The sequence below is a fragment of the Ranitomeya imitator genome, chromosome 2 (assembly GCF_032444005.1).
Source record: "Ranitomeya imitator isolate aRanImi1 chromosome 2, aRanImi1.pri, whole genome shotgun sequence".
Lineage (NCBI taxonomy): Eukaryota > Metazoa > Chordata > Amphibia > Anura > Dendrobatidae > Ranitomeya > Ranitomeya imitator.
Window position 1 is genome coordinate 198,601,304 of NC_091283.1, and position 22,572 is coordinate 198,623,875.

General features: G+C 47.2%; 1 protein-coding gene across 3 annotated transcripts in view; it reads left to right on the plus strand.

Annotated features, from left to right (window-relative positions):
* The first annotated feature begins 421 nt into the window (after positions 1–421).
* Positions 422–22,572, plus strand: part of NEK6 (NIMA related kinase 6) — a 238,731-nt gene continuing 216,580 nt past the window's right edge. For 2 of the 3 annotated variants that reach the window (XM_069748463.1, XM_069748464.1), the window contains exon 1: positions 422–515. The gene's annotated coding sequence lies outside the window, so the exon portion shown is untranslated. Of the gene's footprint in view, positions 573–22,572 lie in introns of all 3 variants that reach the window. The other variant, XM_069748467.1, reaches the window with a different exon arrangement.

Sequence of the window (22,572 nt, forward strand, 5' to 3'; positions counted from 1 at the left end):
TGTACCCGGCGCCCCTGTACCCGGCACTCCTGTTCTCGGCACTCCTGTACCCGGCATCCCTCTACCTGCACTCCTGTACCCTTCTACCTGCGCCCCTGTACCCAGCACCACTCACACCTGCACCCGGTGCCCCCCTACGTGCACCCCTGTAACCGACATCCCTGTACACGGCACCCCTGTACCTGGCACCCCTGTACCCTGCACTCCTGTACAAGGCACCCCTGTACCCGGCACTCCTGTACCTGCACTCCTGTAACCGCACCCCTGTACCCGGCACTCCTGTACCTGCACTCCTGTACCCGGCGCCTCTGTACCCGGCGCTCCTGTACCTGCACTCCTGTACCCGGCACCCCTCTACCTGCGCCCCAGCTGCGCTCTGAGTGCGCTCGCGAACGGTTCCTCCCTAAAGTCTCCTCTCGGGGCCGCGCACAGGAAGTCTGTCGGGAGCGCGCGTTCTGGCTGTGTCGGAGAGGAGCTGCTGGAGCAGACACCGGAGCCCGGAGACCGCGGACAAAGTAGGGACCGACAACCGCAGCGGAAAGTGACTATTACTAATCTACTAACTTTACCCTGTGAGCAACTAACGCGCCGTCCAGCAGTGTGCGCGGGCTGCGGGGAGTGCGGGCGCACAGCTGTACACAGGGCGCATGGACGCACAGCTGTACACAGGGCGCATGGACGCACAGCTGTACACAGGGCGCATGGACGCACAGCTGTACACAGGCACATGGACGCACAGCTGTACACAGGGCGCATGGGCGCACAGCTGTACACAGGGCGCATGGACGCACAGCTGTACACAGGCGCATGGACGCACAGCTGTACACAGGGCGCATGGGCGCACAGCTGTACACAGGGCGCATGGACGCACAGCTGTACACAGGCGCATGGACGCACAGCTGTACACAGGCGCATGGACGCACAGCTGTACACAGGCGCATGGACGCACAGCTGTACACAGGGCGCATGGGCGCACAGCTGTACACAGGCGCATGGACGCACAGCTGTACACAGGGCGCATGGACGCACAGCTGTACACAGGGCGCATGGGCGCACAGCTGTACACAGGGCGCATGGGCGCACAGCTGTACACAGGGCGCATGGACGCACAGCTGTACACAGGCGCATGGACGCACAGCTGTACACAGGCGCATGGACGCACAGCTGTACACAGGGCGCATGGGCGCACAGCTGTACACAGGCGCATGGACGCACAGCTGTACACAGGCGCATGGACGCACAGCTGTACACAGGGCGCATGGACGCTGCACACGGGGAATATGTCGCACAGATGTGTGTGCAGCTGACACCTTCCTGCTGAGCACGGACTGTGTACGGGGCAATTGCTCCCTAATGCCCGGTGCCACTGTCCGCACAGATGAGGGGCTGTCGCCACTTGTTTTGCTTGCGGTATTTGCGGGTCACAGACACCACGTCCTGCAGCACCCGGGCGATCACTGCCGCCAGTCGCTGTGAGGCCCCAGGTCGCTGCTTTTGATCTCAGTGACCTGGTGCAGATTTGCAGCATTTACCGCGGACAGTTACTGCCCAATAAAAAGAAAAAGGGCCCGATATAGCGCTAACAAGACTACAAATCCCAGCAGATTCTGGCCAGTGTCGCTCCTCTTGAACCTTCGTGTGACGATTTCTTTATATAATACAATTGTAACGATCATTTTTGACAAGCGATAAGTTATGAATTGTGCGGAGCGGGGTGATGAGACCTCACTAGTTTCTAGAATGTAAGACCCCAATTACATGGCTGTCTATAAGTGAGCCGCTGTCAGACACGCCGGATCCTTCTCTCCCCCTCTGACATGCCGGATCCTTCTCTCCCCAGCTCCGACACATCGAATCCTTGTCTCCCCCTCTGACACACTGGATCCTTCTCTCCCCTCCTACACGCCGGATCCTTGTCCCCCCCCCTCTTACACGCCGGATCCTTCTTTCCCCCTCTGACTCGCCGGATCCTTCTCTCCCCCTCTGACGCATCGGATCCTTCTCTCCCCCTCTGACGCATCGGATCCTTCTCTCCCCCTCTGACGCATCGGATCCTTCTCTTCTTCTCTGACACAGCGGATCCTTCCCTCCCCCTCCGACACACCGGATCCTTCCCTCCCCCTCTGACACACCGGATCCTTCTCTCCCCCTCTGACACATCGAATCCTTCTCTCCCCCTCTGACGCATCGGATCCTTCTCTTCTTCTCTGACACAGCGGATCCTTCCCTCCCCCTCCGACACACCGGATCCTTCCCTCCCCCTCTGACACACCGGATCCTTGTCTCCCCCCCTCCGACACGCCGGATCCTTCTCTCCCCCTCTGACACATCGGATCCTTCTTTCCCCCTCCGACACGCCGGATCCTTCTCTCCCCTCTGACACATCGGATCCTTCTTTCCCCCTCCGACACGCCGGATCCTTCTCTCCCCCTCCAACACGCCGGATCCTTCTCTCCCCCTCTGACACACCGGATCCTTCTCTCCCCCCTCAATCATGCCAGATCCTTCTCTCCCCCTCCGACACACTGGATCCTTCCCTCCCCCTCTGACACGCCGGATCCTTGTCTCCCCCCCCGACACACCAGATCCTTGTCCCCCTTCCGACACGCTGGATCCTTCTCTCCCCCTCTGACACGCTGGATCCTTCTCTCCCCCTCTGACACGCTGGATCCTTCTTTCCCCCTCTGACACGCAGGATCCTTCTCTCCCCCTCTGACACGCCGGATCCTTCTCTCCCCCTCTGACACGCCGGATCCTTCTCTCCCCTCTCAATCATGCCAGATCCTTCTCTTCCTGACACCCCCAACAACGCTGATTCAGTAGCCGCAGATGGCCGAGGTGGCCTGCAAGAACATTTGCACTAACAACCTTGATACCTTGACATCAAGCAATGTGCCAGAAAATGTGAAACATACTTATAAAGAGACGAGAATTAGCTGTTGCCATTCATTACAATTGAGAACAAAAGATTGGGCATGTTGAAAACCAACATGCCTAATCCTTTTCCTCGATAGCAGATCCGGGCACCTCCATACACATTAGATTGTTTTGCCGAAACTGGCATCATTGATTTTGATCATTTTCATTGACTTTCATATTAAGTCCAGAGGGTCTTCCAGGCAGAGAACGCCTGAGGAATGGACAGGTTACTTCTTTCATTCACTGGGTGTTTTTAGAAACCTGACGTCCTGAACAAATGCACGTCAACTCATTTTAACATAAAAGTGCAGATGTTCTTTCCTTTGAATGTTTTCTTTTATAGCTTTTTCATCCGGTTTGCAGCAAAAATGCAATGTGTGAACCTAGCTTTAGAAGCTTTTTACTTGCTGCAGTAGTTCTGTCCTTTATTTATTGACTTTTTTTGCAATGTTTATGTTTCTTCTTACAATTACTACATTATGGTACACATTGTAGGTGTTCAATTGACCTGTGATGTATAAACACCAGCATTGCGCACTAATGTAATCTGACCACATTACTCTGCATTGCTGAATTTCCATTTGTATCACCCTTCATGAAGCCGCGCTCATTTTTCGCAGCCGTATTACACCTCTGTGGTCATCCATCTAAGCCGTCATCCTTCATATGTGCGGCCCATTAACCGATAACAAGTTCCCCATGGTGAGTCAACATCAGGAGTAAAAACTTCTTGCAGAAGCCGCTCCGGTAAAAGGGTCACGCAGCGTAACAAAGTACGAGAAGTTGCTGACTGAATCTAAGCTTTGTATAAAAGAAGTACTGAAAGCAAAAAAGAAAAAAAAAAGTTTGAGGTGACAGGAAATTTGTAGACCACAAGCTGAGCCTTGTTCTTCAGTCGTCGCGTGTCTCAGGGATTCACACGTTATACTTATGTCTCGGCCGAGCCCGTGTCTGGTTCATTTATCGTGGGCACCTAGATGAAGAGACGAGGGGCTCCACTGCCCTCATTTATAAGATTGGTGGTTCACTAATCCCTTTTTTTCTGTATCTGTAATTTAACCTCTTTAATAGTGATAAAGTGTTGTATGACCGTGCTCGAGTGTTAGAGTGTCTTCGGTGTGCTCGAATGATATGCTCGAATCCCCGCGTCTGCATGTTTCATGGCTGTTCGACAGTCGCGACACAGCCTAACAAATAGACAATTCATGCATGTGTTGAGGCTGTCGAACAGCCGCGAGACATGCAGCCGCTGGGATTCGAGCATGCCGAAGACACTCTAACACTCGAGCACGGTTACCTTATCCCAGTACGTTCGCTCATCATTAGTCCTTATTGATTCAACATGCATTATCAGTAGTCGCGAAAAAGAATCACAGGACACTGGTACTCGGCCACATCAGACATCGGTGGCCACCTGACCAGAGGACTGCAGACCTCGTACTACCTGAGATCCCCCTTTACTGATGGCACAAGACCTACTAAAAAGAAGAGGCTCTAGGGATGTCGCAGATAGAGGTAGAAGGTTTGTAGTACTCTAGTCTGGTGCTCTGGTCTGGTGGCCACGGATCTCTGAGATAGGACCTGATATTTTTTTTCTGCAGTACTAATTCGCGATCCTTTGGATACCTGATGTTTATTATTTATTATGGCAAATCCTCTTTAATTACATTCTGATTTTTAAAGGGCTTTAATTTTAGTTCAGTTCCTTTAGGGTTATGTGCACGCTGAGGACTAGATTCATCACGGGTTTCTCTTGATGAATCTTTTTGCTGAATCTTTGGAGCTCAGCTGGAACGTTAACTTTTTGTGGAGTTTTTGAGTAGCATCAGTCCCTGCTTCAAAAACCCAAGACGTTCGGCGGAACATATAATACGGATGTGTCCTGTCTGAGTAATATATACAGACCAATGTAGCTCACTAGGGCTCTTCAGATGACAGTTTTTTTTACAAGGACCAAGTGTCCACATGGAAAAAAAAAGGCTCTTGTCTTCCAGGTATCAGATGAGACCAAATTTATGGGTATGGAAAAAAGTCGGATCCTGTACGGAACATCCGTATCACATCCGATATTTATGGATACACTAGATGGTGGCCCGAATCTAACGCATCGGGTATTCTAGAATATGTATGGAGTTTATTTATGAAGTTTTCAGAATAATGCAATTTATACACAGGATTCGGCCTGCCGGGCGCGACCAATTAGCGAAGTGTGGTTCAAATTCCGCGCCAATTCGCGAGCGGACTGCGCCTGTCGCTGATTGTTCGCGGCCGGGTGTGACCAATCAGTGAAGCCAGGGCCAGCTCTAGGTGTTTGAGGGCCCCGGGCGAAAGAGTCTCAGTGGGCCCCCCTCTGTAACACATACCACGATTCATGATGCACAGATACAGCAGAGAAATAGCACAGCCAAGTAGCGTATAACACAGCCCACGTAGTATATAGCACAGCCACGTAGTATATAACACAGGCCACGTAGTATATTGCCCAGCCACGTAGTATATAGCACAGCCACGTAGTATATAGCACAGCCCACATAGTATATAGCACAGAGATGTAGTATATAGCACAGCCCACGTAGTATATAACACAGCCCACATAGTATTTAGCAATGTTGGCACCATATCCCTGTTAAAAAAAAGAATTAACATAAAAAATATTTATATACTCACCTTCCGTCATCCCCCCCGGATCCAGCCCAAGCGTTTACCAATGCTCGTTGCGACGCTCCGGTCCCAAGAGTGCATTGCGGTCTCGCGAGGTGATGACGTAGCGGTTTCGCGAGACCGCTACGTCATCATCATCTCGTGAGACCGCAATGCAAGGACCGGTCACCGGAGCGTCGCGAGGAGCGGGAAAGGCGACGGAAGGTGAGAATATAATGATTTTTTATTTTTTTATTTTTAACATTAGATCTTTTTACTATTGATGCTGCATAGGCAGCATGAATAGTAAAGAGTTGGTCACACAGGGTTAATAGCAGCGTTAACGGAGTGTGTTACACCACGGCATAACACGGTCCGTTAACGCTGCCATTAACCCTGTGTGAGCACTGACTGGAGGGGAGTATGGAGCGGACATTGCCGGCAGGGGAGTAGGGAGCGGCCATTTTGCCGCAGGACTGTGCCCGTCGCTGATAGCTCGTGGCCGTTTTGCCGCGACCAATCAGCGACTTGGGATTTTTGTTACTGACAGAAGGACAGACGGAAGTGACCCTTAGACAATTATATAGTAGATTGTAGTTATAAAGCTAGAAAAATGTACGTTTTAAAATACTGCTGTAAAATCCGGACACACGGATGACCGTGCGGTTCGAAATCGTCCGAGTTTCTAGATGAACCCTAGCCATGAAGAATAGGATTTAGAAATATATGAAGGTGTGTGACACCTCTTTATGTTCTGCAGAAGGCGAAGATTCCAGAATTTCCGGGTATTTCTGTTTTTATGGTCGGGGCAGAGAAGTAGCGTTCTCCATGTGCTCGTTGTGTGGCTCGTTTCTATACACCTCCTTTATGTGAATTGCTCAATCCCTAACATGCCTGGCACAGTTGTGCGCAGTATTTTAGTACGCCTGTTCCTCATTATGGCCCCACCTCGAATAGTTGGGGGCTCCTGCTAATGTAGGCACCGAGTAGACGAGTAGTAGAGGAGTTTGCATTCTTCAGCCTCTACCATTAGATATCCCGGCATCAGTCCCTGCCCCCCTCTCCCTCTGTATTTCGGTTCTAACGCTTCACTTTCACACTTCGGAGGGGTTTATCTGTTTCATCAGCTGTGTGGACACATCCCATGACTAAAAAAAACAAAACATCCACATATACGCACGCATGCACTCTCTATATTTCTGGGAAATATTCGCTTGTCGGGATCAGTCGGCGTTTTGCATATTGGTCTTATTTGGACCATTACTGACATCCATCGGAACATACGCAGCGCGGTGTCTCCCTGGCTCCTACGGTAAGGCATCTCGCGCTATGAGACGACCGGCAACGGTCAAGTTTTAGGCCGGATTTGGGAATCTTCTAGCGTCGATCGATGTTTCAGATCACCGGAAGAGAACTAAACCTTTTTGTGCACATTTCTTACAGCTTGGACTTTCTAGGTTCTGACATTGACAGGTCTTTAAGTTTGATCAGCGTGGATCAGACCCCTGGCACCTTTCATGGTCTGGTGGACTCTATGTGGCTTTTTCGGGGTATTCCAGTCCGCAGTGGCTATTGTCAATCCACAGGATAGATGTTAAAGGGGTAAATCAAGTCTGGGAAGTGAGTGGGGTCGGGGACGTGAAATATGTGCAAGCAGCAACTGTTCTAGACCAATGAATAGCAAATGTAGGTACCTGATCCCCGAAGCTTTCACACAAGACCTACCACTTATCTGTAGATGTGACATCAACCGCTCCACTCACATCCCATACAGAAGTGAACCAAGCTATTTGTATCCCTTTAAGGAGGACCTGCATCTAGGTCAGAAGTGCCCAGTTTTTAATCTTATTTTATTTTCGCTACTCCCCTGAGTATTGTACTATTTTGATTTTTTTATAATTCGCCATACAGTTCCTGAGATATGGGTCTTTTTAAATTACTGATAATGCATATAGTCTTTACAAAGGAGGCGTGGCTCACAGGATCCTCTGGGGCGTGTCTTTAGGTTGCTCTGCATGATTACCCTGTATGCCACGCCCCCTTGGAAAGACCATACAAAGTAGCACTAAATAAATAACCCCCATCTCTGGAACGATTGGGCATATGCACGATCAGCATGGCCAACCAGGGAAGAACCAATCCAGCGGATAGATGATAATTACTGTAGACATGAATACCCCTTTAAATGAGACTGCACTATATTAAAAAGTACTGGTGTATGGAGGAGGCATCATTCTGACATACGTTTTCCACCAACATGTTCTGTCTGCTGTTTTCATGGCTCTGCGGGGGCCGGATCATCACTTTTCTTTATGCTGAAGGTATCTATTAATGACATTGGTTGTAATTTTGGGGTCGTCATCCTTCTGCAGAATAAATTTGGAGCCTGTCCAGCTGTGATAGCAGCCGCAACCGTTGGGACCCAACTAGCCCCATCTACTGTTTGGTGAAGTCTGGCTAAAAATGGTCTTCATGAAAGGATTGCGGCTAAAATGCCACACCTTCCACATGGAAACAAGGCCAAGCAAGGTGATCATGCATGAAAACGTGACTTGGGGTGCAGAAAAATGGCTCTGAACTGATGGAGAAATGTGAAATCTTTGGCTGTAGCAGAAAGCTGTTCGTTCGCCGAAGGGCTGGAGAGCGGTACAATAACGAGAATCTACAGCAGTGTTCCCCAACTCTGGTCCTCAAGAGCCACCAACAGGTCCTGTTTTGAGGATTTCCTTAGTATTGCACAGGTGATTGAATTCTTGCCTGTCCAGGTGATGCAATTATCACCTGTGCAATACTAAGGAAATCCTGAAAACATGACCTGTTGGCTCTTGAGGACTGGAGTTGGGGACCACTGGTCTACAGGAACAGTGAAGCATGGTGGAGGGTCCTTGCATGTTTGAAAACATGACCTGTTGATGGCTCTTGAGGACCGGAGTTGGGGACCACTGGTCTACAGGAACAGTGAAGCATGGTGGAGGGGTCCTTGCATGTTTGAGACCGCATTTTAGGAAGTAGTTTGGAATATGGTGAGGATTAATGGTGTCCTTAAATACCGGCAGATACTTATCCATCAGGCAGTGTGTGGCTCCAAATTTATTCTACAGCAGGACAACGACTCCAAACATGCAGCCAAGAACATCAGGGCTGGACACCAATAGAAGAGGAACCCTGTGCAAGAGCAAAATATTGCCCCTTTGCCATTTGCTGCTTTGGAGGTGAAAGTGGCCCCATTACTTTTTGGGCCCTAGAATGTAATTAAGAACCATCTTCAGCGTAAGGAAGAAGTCCTGGAAGTGATGATCCGGCCCCCGCAGAGCCCTGATCTCACATCATCCAGTCTGACTGGGATCACTGGAGGAGACAGACAGATTTGCATAATCCTCATACACAGAAGATCTGTGGTCAGATCTCCAAGATGTTTGGAGCAACCTCCTGCTGAGATCCTTTAAAAAAACAAACAAAACATACATGCAAGTACAAGTACGGAGATGAATGATGCTGTTTTGAAGGCAAAAGAGCAGTCACCAAATATTAATATGATTTAATTTCTCTTTTGTTCCTTCACTTTGCATTTTGTTAATTGATAAAATTAAACTATTCTTTTCATCATTTATTCCACATCCGCCTAAAACTTTTGCACAGTACTGTTTAGTGTCTTCTAGTTTGGGGGGCAACGGGTGGTCACTTCAAGACAAACAATTTCTCCACTTTTTTTTTTTTAACCGAATGTAAGAGTATTTTTTTAATGGAAATATTTTAAGGTAGAGCAAATGTTTCTGCGTGATGTGTAATTAAAGGAGGTTACAGGTTTGAGGGCTGATGTGACAAAAAACCCCTTTTTTTTTCACCTTTGCGAGAAGTGTTACACTGGTTCTTCACTTTGGCTTATGGTATGATTTTGTGACAAGTCAGATGATAAGATGAGTGGAGGGCTGTGGCTTCGGAGCCATTTGACGACTGTTGCCAATTTCTGACATCAAACTTCTTTGGAAGCACCATTGATGAGCCATTGAAGCAAGAGTGATAAGATACAACATAAATGATCACTTCAAACCCCTTAAAGAGGACCTTTGCCCAAATTATTGATGTTGACCTGGACACACTATGTCATCGCTGCTGGAGAGTGGAATAAAAATGTTTTTTAGGAGGAGGGTTCGCTTTGCCTTGTGGAGATATTAGCAATCAAAGTATTTGGCTTCTAATGAGTTAACATCCACTTGAACTTAACAAAAGATATCAGATAGTTTTCACTTGGGGGCGTGGACGTCTTCTCCCTGTATGAGTTACTATCTGATAACACCCACTTGGGCTTAACTTTTGTTAACTCATTAGGTGCCAAATACTATGATTGCTAAGTCCAAGTGGATGTCATCAGATAGCAACTCCTAGTCCAAGTGGATGTCATCAGATAGCAACTCCTAAAGGGAGACGTTCACGCCCCCCAGTGAAAACTATCTGATAACTTTTCAAGTGGGTGTTAACTCATCAGGTGCCAATATTTGATTGCTAATGTTTCTGCAATGGAGAGGCAAAATAAACAATAACTATGTGTTATTATGCTCCGCAGTCGCTATTGTATCATGTGACCAGCTTGACATGAGAAATTTGGCAAAAGGTCTTCATGCACATGGTCACTTTATGGCTCCTTTTTGTATGGAGGGATCATGGCACCCTCGTACAAGTGCATGGGGCTTCAACAGCTCTTTTATACGGCTCCAATTTCATACAGCGACATGCAAGCTTTTTTTCAGATTGGAAAAATAATAAAAATTATGGCATGTCCTGTCTGGGATATACGGTATGTCTTCGCTTATAGAAGCAAAACCAGAATAAAAGCTCTGTATATACTGTTATGATCTGGTGGTTTAGGAACAACATGAGACAAGCTCTGAAGGAGGTGGTATCTGTACTGACCGCAGACCCTGAACCTAGCAGTGCAACTAGAAATAGCCGTGGGGGGTACCTGACGCTCCCTAGACCCCTCGGCACAGCCTAAGATCTAACTTCCCCTAAAGATGGAAACAGGAAACCTATCTTGCCTCAGAGAAAATCCCCAAAGGAAAGATAGCCCCCCACAAATATTGACGGTGAGAGGAGGGGAAAATAACATACGCAGAGATGAAATCAGATTTTAGCATAGGAGGCCAGTCTAGCTTGATAGATAGGACAGGAAAGGATACTGTGCGGTCAGTATAAAAACTACAAAACAATCCACACAGAGTTTACAAAATCTCCACACCTGACTAAAGGTGTGGAGGGTAAATCTGCTTCCCAGAGCTTCCAGCTAACAGAAAAAATCCATAATGACAAGCTGGACAAAAATAGAATGCACAGAACAATAAGTCCACAACATGTGGACTGAAATGAGCAAAGCCAGAACTTATCTTAGCAGAACTGGTCAGGAAACCAGGAGAATCCAAGCAGAGATGTGAATTCAGCCAGAAAACATTGACAAGTGGCATAGGCTGAAGACTAGAGCCAGGTTAAATAGCAGAGCCAGGAGAGACGATTAGTGAAAGCAGCTGCTAAAGCTAAACCCAAGGAGCAGCAGTTCCACTCAAAACCACCAGAGGGAGCCCAAGTGCAGAATGCACAAAAGTGCCATTTACAACCACCGGAGGGAGCCCAAGAACGGAATTCACAACAGTACCCCCCCCCTTGAGGAGGGGTCACCGAACCCTCACCAGAGCCCCCAGGCCGATCAGGACGAGCCAAGTGAAAAGCACGAACCAAATCGGTAGCATGGACATCGGAGGCAACAACCCAAGAATTATCCTCCTGGCCATAACCCTTCCACTTGACAAGATACTGGAGCCTCCGCCTCGAAAAACGAGAATACAAAGTCTTCTCAACCTCATATTCCAACTCTCCGTCAACCAACCCCCGGGCAGGAGGGTCAACCGAGGGAACAACGGGCACCACATATCTCCGCAACAAAGATCTATGGAAAACATTATGAATGGCAAAAGAGGCTGGAAGAGCCAAACGAAAAGAGACCGGATTAATAATTTCAGAAATTTTATAAGGACCAATAAACCGAGGCTTAAACTTAGGAGAAGAAACCTTCATAGGAACATGGCGAGAAGACAACCAAACCAAATCCCCCACACGAAGCCGGGGACCAACACGCTGACGGCGGTTAGCAAAACGTTGAGCCCTTTCCTGAGACAACGTCAAATTGTCCACCACATGAGTCCAAATCTGCTGCAGCCTGTCCACCACAGAATCAACACCAGGACAATCAGAAGGCTCAACCTGCCCAGAAGAAAAACGAGGATGAAAACCAAAATTACAAAAGAAAGGTGAAACCAAAGTAGCCGAACTAGCCCGATTATTAAGGGCAAACTCGGCCAACGGCAAGAAAGACACCCAATCATCCTGATCAGCAGACACAAAGCATCTCAAATAGGTCTCCAAGGTCTGATTAGTTCGCTCAGTTTGGCCATTAGTCTGAGGATGAAACGCCGAAGAAAAAGACAAATCAATGCCCATCCTAGCACAAAAGGCCCGCCAAAATCTAGAGACAAACTGAGAACCTCTGTCAGACACAATATTCTCTGGAATGCCATGCAAACGAACCACATGCTGAAAAAACAATGGAACCAGATCTGAGGAGGAAGGCAACTTAGGCAAAGGTACCAAATGGACCATTTTAGAGAACCGGTCACAAACAACCCAGATAACAGACATCTTCTGGGAAACAGGAAGATCCGAAATAAAATCCATGGAAATATGCGTCCAGGGCCTCTCAGGGACCGGCAAAGGCAAAAGCAACCCACTAGCGCGGGAACAGCAAGGCTTGGCCCGGGCGCAAGTCCCACAGGACTGCACTAAAGCACGCACATCGCGAGACAAGGAAGGCCACCAAAAGGACCTAGCAACCAAATCTCTGGTACCAAAAATCCCAGGATGACCAGCCAACACTGAACAATGAACCTCAGAAATTACCTTACTTGTCCATCTATCAGGAACAAACAGCTTCCCCACTGGACAGCGGTCAGGCCTATCAGCCTGAAATTCCTGAAGCACCCGGCGCAAATCAGGGGAGATAGCAGAAAGAACCACCCCCTCCTTAAGAATGCCAACCGGCTCAAGGACTCCAGGAGAATCAGGCGAAAAACTCCTAGAGAGGGCATCAGCCTTAACATTCTTAGATCCCGGAAGATACGAGTCCACAAAATCAAAACGGGAGAAAAACAGGGACCATCGAGCCTGTCTAGGACTCAGCCGCTTGGCCGACTCGAGGTAAATCAGATTCTTATGATCGGTCAGGACCACAACACGGTGTTTAGCTCCCTCAAGCCAATGTCGCCACTCCTCAAACGCCCACTTCATAGCCAACAACTCCCGATTGCCGACATCATGATTGCGTTCCACAGGCGAAAACTTTCTGGAAAAAAAAGCACACGGTTTCATCAAAGAACCATCAGACTCCCTCTGAGACAAGACGGCCCCTGCCCCAATCTCAGAAGCGTTGACCTCAACCTGAAAAGGAAGAGAAACATCCGGTTGACGCAACACAGGGGCAGAAGTAAATCGGCGTTTAAGCTCCTGAAAGGCCTCAACAGCCTCAGAGGACCAATTCGTCACATCAGCGCCTTTCTTCGTCAAATCAGTAAGGGGCTTAACCACACTGGAAAAGTTGGCAATGAAACGGCGATAGAAATTAGCAAAGCCCAAAAATTTTTGAAGACCCTTCAGAGATGTGGGCTGGATCCAGTCATGAATAGCTTGGACCTTAACAGGATCCATTTCTATAGACGAGGGAGAAAAAACAAAACCCAAAAAAGAGACCTTCTGAACTCCGAATAGGCACTTAGACCCCTTCACAAATAAAGCATTATCACGAAGGATCTGGAACACTATCCTGACCTGCTTCACATGAGACTCCCAATCATTGGAAAAAATCAAAATATCATCCAAATACACAATCAGGAATTTGTCAAGATAATTGCGGAAAATATCATGCATGAAAGACTGGAACACGGAGCATTAGAGAGCCCAAATGGCATCACAAGGTATTCAAAATGGCCTTCGGGCGTATTAAATGCAGTTTTCCATCACCCTGTTTAATACGAACAAGATTATATGCCCCTCGGAGGTCAATCTTAGTAAACCAACTAGCCCCCTTAATCTGAGCAAACAAATCAGTAAGCAAAGGCAAGGGGTATTGGAATTTGACCGTGATTTTATTAAGAAGATGATAATCAATACAGGGTCTCAAGGAGCCATCCTTCTTAGCAACAAAAAAGAAACCCGCTCCCAATGGTGACGAAGAGGGCCGAATATGCCCTTTCTCCAAAGATTCCTTAACATAGCTCCGCATGGCGGCATGCTCTGGCACAGACAGATTGAAAAGTTGGCCCTTAGGGAACTTACAACCAGGAATCAAGTTAATAGCACAATCACAGTCCCTATGTGGAGGAAGGGAACTGGACTTGAGCTCATCAAATACATCCTGGAAATCCGACAAAAACTCAGGGACCTCAGAAGAGGGGGAAGAGGAAATTGACATCAAAGGAACGTCACTATGTACCCCTTGACAATCCCAACTAGTCACAGACATAGTTTTCCAATCCAGCACCGGATTATGTTCCTGTAACCATGGAAATCCCAGCACAACAACATCATGCAGGTTATGCAACACCAGAAAACGGCAATCTTCCTGATGTGCAGGAGCCATGTACATAGTCATCTGTGTCCAGTACTGAGGTTTATCCTTGGCCAAAGGTGTAGCATCAATGCCCCTCAAAGGAATAGGGCTCTGCAAAGGCTGCAAGGAAAAACCACAGCGCCTGGCGTATTCTAAGTCCATTAAGTTCAGGGCAGCGCCTGAATCCACAAATAACAGGACGACAATGAGCAAATCAGGGTCACAGATAAGAGAAATTTAGGCTGTATAGTACTAATGGTAACAGACCTAGCGACTCTCTTAGTACGCTTAGGGCAATCAGAGATAACATGAGCCGAATCACCACAGTAAAAACACAGCCTATTCTGACGTCTGAATTCCTGCCGTTCTATTCTAGTCAAAATCCTATCACATTGCATAGGTTCAGGACTATGCTCAGAGGATACTGCCATATGGTGCACAGCTTTGCGCTCGCGCAGACGCCGATCAATCTGAATGGCTAGAGACATAGATTCGTTCAAACCGGCAGGCGTAGGAAAGCCCACCATAACATCTTTAAGGGTTTCAGAAAGACCTTTTCTGAAAATAGCAGCCAGAGCCTCTTCATTCCATTTAGTGAGCACAGACCATTTTCTAAATTTCTGGCAGTATAACTCTGCTGCTTCCTGACCTTGACACAGGGCCAACAGTGTTTTCTCAGCATGCTCTACAGAGTTAGGTTCGTCATATAATAATCCGAGCGCTTGAAAAAATGCGTCTACATTCAATAATGCCGGATCCCCTGTTTCAAGAGAAAAAGCCCAGTCTTGCGGATCCCCACGCAGCGAGGATATGATGATTTTCACCTGCTGAATGGGATCACCTGAAGAACGGGGTTTCAAAGCAAAAAACAATTTGCAGTTATTTTTAAAGTTCAAAAGCTTGGATCTGTCCCCAAAGAACAAATCCGGAGTAGGAATTCTGGGCTCTAAAGCCGGAGTCTGGACAACATAGTCCTGGATACTCTGTACTCTTGCAGCCAGTTGATCCACACGAGAAAACAAACCCTGAGCATCCATGCCAGAGTATATATCCTGCACCACCCAGATATCAAGAGGAAAAAAGAGGCAAACCAGAGCACAGAAAAAAAAATGGTTCAGAACTTTCTTTTCCTTCTTTTGAGATACATTTAATTCATTTTTGGCCACTTGTACTGTTATGATCTGGTGGTTTAGGAACAACATGAGACAAGCTCTGAAGGAGGTGGTATCTGTACTGACTGCAGACCCTGAACCTAGCAGCGAAACTAGAAATAGCCGTGGGGGGTACCTGACGCTCCCTAGACCCCTGTTGTGAATTCTGTGGCCAAGCTCCCTCCTGTGGTCGTGAGTGGTACTGCGGCTGGTTCTGTCTATAAGCTTCCTTTGGTGGATGAGAGTGGTACTGCGGCTTCTGAGTTTCCTTCCTCAGGTGATGAGGTTAAGTCGTTAGGTGCTGCTCTATTTAACTCCACCTGGTGCTTTGATCCTGGCCTCCAGTCAATGTTCTAGTATTGGTCTTGCTTCCTCCTGGATCGTTCCTGTGGCCTCTCTATCCTGCATAAGCTAAGTTCTGCTTGTGTTATTTTTGTTTGCTTTATTTTCTGTCCAGCTTGCTATATTGGTTTTTCTTGCTTGCTGGAAGCTCTGAGACGCAGAGGGAGCACCTCCGTACCATTAGTCGGTGCGGAGGGTCTTTTTGCCCCTCTGCGTGGTTGTTTGTAGGTTTTTGTGTTGACCGCAAAGCTATCTTTCCTATCCTCGGTCTATTCAGTAAGTCGGGCCTCACTTTGCTAAATCTATTTTATCTCTGTGTTTGTATTTCATCTTTACTCACAGTCATTATATGTGGGGGGCTGCCTTTTCCTTTGGGGAATTTCTCTGAGGCAAGGTAGGCTTCTTTTTCTATCTTCAGGGCTAGTTAGTTTCTCAGGCTGTGCCGAGTTGCATAGGGAGCGTTAGGCGCAATCCACGGCTACCTCTAGTGTGGTGTGTTAGGATTAGGGATTGCGGTCAGCAGAGTTTCCACGTCTCAGAGCTCGTCCTATGTTTTTGGTAAATGTCAGGTCACCTTGTGTGCTCTGAACTTCAAGGTCCATTGTGGTTCTGAATTACCTGTTCATAACAGTACTGGAGGCCAAAAGTACTAATGCTTCTCAATAGAGGGAAAAGAGAAGTTCTGAGACCATTTTTTTTTCTTTGCACTGTGTTCTGTCTTTCTTTTCCCCTTTACATCAGGGTGGTTCAGAACACAGGTGTGGACATGGACATTCAGGGTCTGTCCTCTTTGATGGATAATCTCACTATAAGAATACAGAACATTCAAGATTTAGTGGTTCAGAATCCTATGTTAGAACCTAAAATTCCTATTCCTGAGTTATTTTCTGGAGATAGAGCTAAGTTTTTGAATTTTAAAAATAATTGTAAACTGTTTCTGGCTTTGAAACCCCGTTCCTCTGGTGACCCAGTTCAACAAGTTAAAATCATTATTTCTTTATTACGTGGCGACCCTCAAGACTGGGCATTTTCCCTTGCGCCAGGAGATCCTGCATTATGTAATATTGATGCGTTTTTCTGGCGCTCGGATTGCTGTACGACGAACCTAATTCAGTGGATCAGGCAGAGAAAAATTTGCTGGCTCTGTGTCAGGGTCAGGATGAGATAGAGATTTATTGTCAGAAGTTTAGAAAGTGGTCCGTGCTCACTCAATGGAATGAATGTGCGCTGGCAGCTATTTTCAGAAAGGGTCTCTCTGAAGCCCTTAAGGATGTCATGGTGGGATTTCATATGCCTGCTGGTCTGAATGAGTCTATGTCTTTGGCCATTCAGATCGGTCGACGCTTGCGCGAGCGTAAATCTGTGCACCATTTGGCGGTATTATCTGAGCATAAACCTGAGCCTATGCAGTGCGATAGGACTTTGACCAGAGCTGAAAGGCAAGAACACAGACGTCAGAATGGGCTGTGTTTCTACTGTGGTGATTCCACTCATGCTATCTCCGATTGTCCTAAGCGCACTAAGCGGTTCGCTAGGTCTGCCACCATTGGTACGGTACAGTCGAAATTTCTTTTGTCCGTTACTTTGATCTGCTCTTTGTCTTCCTATTCTGTCATGGCATTTGTGGATTCAGGCGCTGCCCTGAATTTGATGGACTTGGAGTTTGCTAGGCGCTGTGGGTTTGTCTTGGAGCCCTTGCAGTGTCCTATTCCATTGAGAGGAATTGATGCTACGCATTTGGCCAAGAATAAGCCTCAGTATTGGACCCAGCTGACCATGTGCATGGCTCCTGCGCACCAGGAGGATATTCGCTTTCTGGTGTTGCATAATCTGCATGATGTGGTCGTGTTGGGGTTGCCATGGCTACAAGTCCATAACCCAGTATTAGATTGGAAATCAATGTCTGTGTCCAGCTGGGGTTGTCAGGGAGTACATGGTGATGTTCCATTTCTGTCTATCTCATCATCCACCCCTTCTGAGGTCCCAGAGTTTTTGTCTGATTATCGGGATGTATTCGATGAGCCCAAGTCCAATGCCCTACCTCCGCATAGGGATTGTGATTGTGCTATCGATTTGATTCCTGGTAGTAAGTTTCCTAAGGGTCGACTGTTTAATTTATCTGTACCTGAGCACGCCGCTATGCGAAGTTACGTGAAGGAGTCTTTGGAGAAGGGTCATATTCGCCCTTCATCGTCGCCATTGGGAGCGGGTTTCTTTTTTGTGGCCAAGAAGGATGGTTCGCTGAGACCTTGTATTGATTACCGTCTTCTAAATAAAATTACGGTCAAATTTCAGTACCCCTTGCCGCTGCTGTCTGATTTGTTTGCTCGGATTAAGGGGGCTAGTTGGTTCATCAAGATAGATCTTCGTGGTGCGTATAATCTTGTGCGTATCAAACGGGGCGATGAATGGAAAATAGCATTTAATACGCCCGAAGGCCATTTTGAGTACCTGGTTATGCCATTCGGACTTTCTAATGCTCCATCAGTGTTTCAGTCCTTTATGCATGACATCTTCCGAGAGTACCTGGATAAATTCCTGATTGTATACTTGGATGATATTTTGGTCTTCTCGGATGATTGGGAGTCTCATGTGAAGCAGGTCAGAATGGTGTTCCAGGTCCTGCGTGCTAATTCTTTGTTTGTGAAGGGGTCAAAGTGTCTCTTTGGTGTTCAGAAGATTTCATTTTTGGGGTTCATTTTTTCTTCTTCTACTATCGAGATGGACCCTGTTAAAGGGACACTGTCACCTGAATTTGGAGGGAACAATCTTCAGCCATGGAGGCGGGGTTTTTGGGTGTTTGATTCACCCTTTCCTTACCCGCTGGCTGCATGCTGGCTGCAATATTGGATTGAAGTTCATTCTCTGTCCTCCATAGAACACTCCTGCGCAAGGCAAGATTGCCTTGTGCAGGCATGTACTACGGAGGAAAGAGAATTAACTTCAATCAAATATTGCAGCCAGCATGCAGCCAGCGGGTAAGGAAAGGGTGAATCAAACACCCCAAAACCCCGCCTCCATGGCTGAAGATTGTTCCCTCCAAATTCAGGTGACAGTGTCCCTTTAAAGTTCAGGCCATTTATGATTGGACTCAGCCAACATCTCTGAAGAGTCTGCAGAAGTTCCTGGGCTTTGCTAATTTTTATCGTCGCTTCATCGCTAATTTTTCTAGCATTGCTAAACCGTTGACTGATTTAACCAAGAAGGGTGCTGATGTGGTCAGTTGGTCTTCTGCTGCTGTGGAAGCTTTTCAGGAGTTGAAGCGTCGTTTTTCTTCTGCCCCTGTGTTGTGCCAACCAGATGTTTCGCTTCCGTTCCAGGTCGAGGTTGATGCTTCCGAAATTGGAGCAGGGGCTGTTTTGTCGCAGAGAAGTTCTGATTGCTCGGTGATGAAACCATGCGCCTTCTTTTCCAGGAAATTTTCGCCTCCTGAGCGAAATTATGATGTTGGCAATCGAGAGTTGCTAGCCATGAAGTGGGCATTCGAGGAGTGGCGTCATTGGCTTGAAGGAGCTAAGCATCGCGTGGTGGTCTTGACTGATCACAAAAACTTGACTTATCTCGAGTCTGCCAAACGTTTGAATCCTAGACAGGCTCGTTGGTCGCTGTTTTTCTCCCGTTTTGACTTTGTGGTTTCGTACCTTCCGGGCTCTAAAAATGTGAAGGCGGATGCCCTGTCTAGGAGTTTTGTGCCCGATTCTCCGGGTTTGTCTGAGCCGGCGGGTATTCTCAAAGAGGGGGTAATTTTGTCTGCCATCTCCCCTGATTTGCGGCGGGTGCTGCAAAAATTTCAGGCTAATAGACCTGACCGTTGCCCAGCGGAGAAACTTTTGTCCCTGATAGGTGGACTAATAAAGTTATCTCTGAGGTTCATTGTTCGGTGTTGGCTGGTCATCCTGGAATCTTTGGTACCAGAGATTTGGTGGCTAGATCCTTTTGGTGGCCGTCTCTGTCGCGGGATGTGCGTTCTTTTGTGCAGTCCTGTGGGATTTGTGCTCGGGCTAAGCCCTGCTGTTCTCGTGCCAGTGGGTTGCTTTTGCCCTTACCGGTCCCGAAGAGGCCTTGGACGCATATCTCTATGGATTTTATTTCGGATCTCCCCGTCTCTCAAAGAATGTCGGTCATTTGGGTGGTTTGTGATCGCTTCTCTAAGATGGTCCATTTGGTGTCCTTGTCTAAATTGCCTTCCTCCTCTCACCATGCGAGTGCTGTTAGTTTTTTACGCACCGATGTCCTTTGAATAGCCGGTAATTCATGTGCTGCAAACATTAAAATCACACTGACAGGTTAGAATAGAATAGATAGAATAGAAATATACACATAGAATACATATATATTTACATTGCAGTGAGACTATGGAACTCTCTGCAGTGTGATGTTGTAATTAGTGATTCATTACTAAAATTTAAGTGGGGACTGGATACATTTCTTGAAAAGTATAATGTTACAGGTTATATATACTAGATTCCTTGATAGGGCGTTGATCCAGGGAACCAGTCTGATTGATGTGGAGTCGGGAAGGAATTTTTTTCCCCAATGTGGAGCTTACTCTTTGCCACATGGGTTTTTTTTGCCTTCCTCTGGATCAACATGTTAGGGCATGTTAGCTGAGGCTATGGGTTGAACTAGATGGACTTAAAGTCTTCCTTCAACCTTAATAACTATGTTACTATGTTACTATGATTTGGTGCCATTGTTTTTTCAGCATGTGGTTCGTTTACATGGCATTCCAGAGAACATCGTTTCTGACAGAGGTTCCCAGTTTGTTTCGAGGTTTTGGCGAGCCTTTTGTGCTAGGATGGGCATTGATTTGTCTTTTTCCTCGGCTTTCCATCCTCAGACAAATGGCCAGACTGAACGAACCAATCAGACCTTGGAAACATATCTGAGATGTTTTGTTTCTGCTGATCAGGATGATTGGGTGTCCTTTTTGCCTTTGGCTGAGTTCGCCCTTAATAATCGGGCCAGCTCGGCTACTTTGGTTTCGCCGTTTTTCTGCAATTCTGGGTTCCACCCTCGTTTCTCTTCAGGGCAGGTTGAGTCTTCGGACTGTCCTGGTGTGGATACTGTGGTGGATAGGTTGCAGCAGATTTGGACTCATGTAGTGGACAATCTGACTTTGTCCCAGGAGAAGGCTTAACGTTTCGCTAACCGCAGGCGCTGTGTGGGTTCCCGACTTCGTGTTGGGGATTTGGTTTGGTTGTCATCTCGTTATATTCCTATGAAGGTTTCCTCTCCTAAATTTAAGCCTCGTTTCATTGGTCCATATAGGATTTCTGAGGTTCTTAATCCTGTGTCTTTTCGTTTGACTCTTCCGGCTTCTTTTTCCATCCATAACGTGTTCCATAGGTCATTGTTGCGGAGATACGTGGCACCTGTGGTTCCATCTATTGATCCTCCTGCTCCGGTTTTGGTTGAAGAGGAATTGGAGTATATTGTGGAGAAGATTTTGGATTCTCGTGTTTCGAGACGGAAATTCCAGTATCTGGTTAAGTGGAAAGGTTCTGGTCAGGAAGATAATTCCTGGGTCTTTGCCTCTGATGTCCATGCTGCTGATCTGGTTCGTGCCTTTCATGTGGCTCATCCTGGTCGGCCTGGGGGCTCTGGTGAGGGTTCGGTGACCCCTCCTCAAGGGGGGGGTACTGTTGTGAATTCTGTGGCCAAGCTCCCTCCTGTGGTTGTGAGTGGTACTGCGGCTGGTTCTGTCTATAAGCTTCCTTTGGTGGATGAGAGTGGTGCTGCGGCTTCTGAGTTTCCTTCCTCAGGTGATGAGGTTAAGTCGTTAGGTGCTGCTCTATTTAACTCCACCTGGTGCTTTGATCCTGGCCTCCAGTCAATGTTTTAGCATTGGTCTTGCTTCCTCCTGGATCGTTCCTGTGGCCTCTCTATCCTACATAAGCTAAGTTCTGCTTGTGTTATTTTTGTTTGCTTTATTTTCTGTCCAGCTTGCTATATTGGTTTTTCTTGCTTGCTGGAAGCTCTGAGACGCAGAGGGAGCACCTCCGTACCGTTAGTCAGTGCGGAGGGTCTTTTTGCCCCTCTGCGTGGTTGTTTGTAGGTTTTTGTGTTGACCGCAAAGCTATCTTTCCTATCCTCGGTCTATTCAGTAAGTCGGGCCTCACTTTGCTAAATCTATTTCATCTCTGTGTTTGTATTTCATCTTTACTCACAGTCATTATATGTGGGGGGCTGCCTTTTCCTTTGGGGAATTTCTCTGAGGCAAGGTAGGCTTATTTTTCTATCTTCAGGGCTAGTTAGTTTCTCAGGCTGTGCCGAGTTGCATAGGGAGAGTTAGGCGCAATCCACGGCTACCTCTAGTGTGGTGTGTTAGGATTAGGGATTGCGGTCAGCAGAGTTTCCACGTCTCAGAGCTCGTCCTATGTTTTTGGTAAATGTCAGGTCACCTTGTGTGCTCTGAACTTCAAGGTCCATTGTGGTTCTGAATTACCTGTTCATAACAACCCCTCGGCACAGCCTAAGAGCTAACTACCCCTAAAGATGGAAACAGGAAACCTATCTTGCCTCAGAGAAAATCCCCAAAGGAAAGATGGCCCCCCACAAATATTGACGGTGAGAGGAGGGGAAAATAACATACGCAGAGATGAAATCAGATTTTAGCATAGGAGGCCAGTCTAGCTTGATAGATAGGACAGGAAAGGATACTGTGCGGTTAGTATAAAAACTACAAAACAATCCACACAGAGTTTACAAAATCTCCACACCTGACTAAAGGTGTGGAGGGTAAATCTGCTTCCCAGAGCTTCCAGCTAACAGAAAAAATCCATAATGACAAGCTGGACAAAAATAGAATGCACAGAACAATAAGTCCACAACATGTGGACTGAAATGAGCAAAGCCAGAACTTATCTT